Source organism: Ailuropoda melanoleuca, chromosome 17, assembly GCF_002007445.2.
Source record: "Ailuropoda melanoleuca isolate Jingjing chromosome 17, ASM200744v2, whole genome shotgun sequence".
In the NCBI taxonomy this organism is placed as follows: Eukaryota; Metazoa; Chordata; class Mammalia; order Carnivora; family Ursidae; genus Ailuropoda; species Ailuropoda melanoleuca.
This window is the reverse complement of record NC_048234.1, coordinates 23,032,500-23,035,151: the sequence shown is the minus strand read 5'-3', so window position 1 is coordinate 23,035,151 and position 2,652 is coordinate 23,032,500.

Below are 2,652 nucleotides of genomic sequence, written 5' to 3'. Positions count from 1 at the left end.
GGGGGGGCGGGGCGGACGGGGCCGGGGGGCGGGGCGCGGGTGGGTGGGCGGAGCCCCAAGTGCTCCGGAAGTCGCTCCGCCCGGGAGGCTCCCAAGTAGGCCGTGAGAGCGGAGGGTACGGGCCTAGGTCCCGGGGCGTGGGGTGCCCTTCGAGGGCGCCACCCTCGGCCACAGCGTTCGGGCGCAGCGCCCCGGCCTTCCAGTGTTACTGTTCCCGCCTCCGGTCGGGCTCCCGTGGGTGGAGTTCCGTGGGTGGAGCCAGGTCCCCTGGGGTGCGGGCTGTGCCCGCCGTTTCCCGTTATCCCCGGGGCCTCAGAACTAGCTGGGGCGTCTTTCCTGGGATGCTGCACAGCCGCCCGCTTTCCCCGCAGCGGGACTTTGTTCCGGGGCCGCGGGCGAGAGGGGAGGCGGAGGGAGAAGGGCGTTCTGCAAGAGCGGCTGGTTCCGGGGCAGAACCGAACCAACGGCCCGAGAGCAAGCACAGGAGGAAAGAAACTTTCCTTGCCCCGTCAGTGCCGCTCCGATTACCTAAAAAGATTTTCTTGGCGTTTTGGTTTTGTTTTGAATGCTAACGTCGCAGGGGAAACAGTATCTCAAAAACGTTCTCAGGTCCACGCTGCTCTCATTTTCCTTTGGAGAGGACATATTTTTTCCCCTTCGCTCAGAAGGCGGACAGGGTTTGCAGGCCGCCCACTGCGAGCCTCTCACCAAGTGCAGAAGGGACGGCACCGGCGCCCCCAGTCCACGCCGGGCCCTGCAGTGGTTCGGGCGGGCCCGGGAGCCCCAGCCCCAGCGCGCGGGGCCTCCTGGGGAAGCCGGCTCGGGCCCTGGCCCCGCGTGGAGCGCTGCGAGGACGCGCTTCTCCACTTTCCCCTGCGAAGAGCTCAGTGGGCCCCTCGGATGAAGCAAAGCTGGAGCGACACGCCCCCACCTTACCCCAAAGGATGGCTGCGGGCACGACCTGGGGTTTGGACTGGGTCTGAGGCATCTGCACGAGTGGGAGCGCTGGCGCCCAGGCATGAGCCCCTGCTGGTTTCGAGAGTTCGAGAACGTGAAGCACCGAGCGAGCAGCAGCACCCTCATGGTCTGCACAGGGCCTGCGAGCTGGTCTGCTCCCCGTTTACTTAAGAAGGCCTCGGCCCCTTGAGGATCCTCAGGCCGCCTACTGCCAAAATGGTGTGGGGACAGGCGCACCCTGAACGTTCCTTCTGCTGAGCCCCGTCTCCCGGGCCCGCCAGACACGTTCATTCGCCCCCCACCTCCCGCCCCAGGCCTCACGCAACCTCTGCCCTCGACCCCGCGCCCCAGAGGGTGGCTACGGGGATGCTGTGGGAGGTGCGCAGGAGTCCCTCCCCATTGAATTGAGGGAGAACAAGGGCATTATTGTCACCTCAAGAAATCGATTGCTGGTTGCCCCACCGCCTCACCGGACACTCGTTCCCCACTTTCAATTTGAAGTTGGCCAAAGAGCAATGCCTAGAGGCACAGACGGGATGAGAGCCGAGAAGTTCACGAGCGGGCAGAGGGGGTTCATTTTCCTGCATTCACAGGTTTTTCTGCACGCCCCGGCCTCCGGCGTCACCTTGGTCGCGATTCAAACGGAAAATAGGAACCCTGACCTCCCCCTCCATGAGAATCCAGCAAAGCAGAAAATTTCCTGCTGCATTCTCCATCCGGGACGGTGTGAAACTGTCCTTTAGATTAAGTGGGTTTGTTTTTTGTTTTTGTTTTTTGGTTTTTTTCCGGTGAGTAACATCCACCAGGACTCCTGAACTTGGAGTCAGAACATCCTCGGCTTCCCAGCGAGGGCAGCTGCATTCCCAGCTTTTAAATACACACACACCACCAGACTGTGCGCCGAGAGAAAGACCACGACATACGCACATTATCTTTCACCCTTCCGCTGTTAGTACCTGTCACAATTCTACCTCGTTAATTGTGGTCTGAGCGCACGCACCACCCAGAGCAGAACATGAGTGGATCCAATCAGTGAGGTTACATTTACTTGTAATCCTCCTCCCTCCCTTTCCAATTTCTTTGATGATTTTTCCCATAAGTGCATAAGTGGCGGGGACTTTAGTAGAACAGGCCGCTCCTCCTAAACGTGATTCGGACCATATGCTTTCTACATTCATTCGCGCTTGGGCTTTTCTTCTCCGCACTAACTGCTAACACGTTATAGTCACCTTGAAATTTCCTCTGCTATTTTCCAATTAAAAGCTTAATAGCCCTGGAAACGGAGTTCATGTGGTGAAGTTTACCATAGCCCCTTGTTCTGAAAGGCTTTCTGCTGGGATCCCATTATGTGCTTGAATAAACCCTTTCTGCAAACAGAAATGGGACTCGGGGTTGTCAGGTGTTGGGTTACAATAGACTTTGAGGCAGGGGACATTTTACCAACATAAATACAAACCTGTTCCTATAGGGAGATGTTGTCAAATACTGGGATATGGAAAACATTCCCATCAAATATGAGAAAAGGATTATTGCGCTATATCAAATGAGTATTTAGGTCTCAGCCCGCGATGTGCACTGGAGTGAAACGGGGCCCCGGACCAAATAATGCCAGACTGTTCGAGTGGCAAAGGGATAGGGTGGCTAGGTGACTGAAGGAGGAAAGGAGGTCGCCTTGGTAGTGGGAAAGCCCCCCCC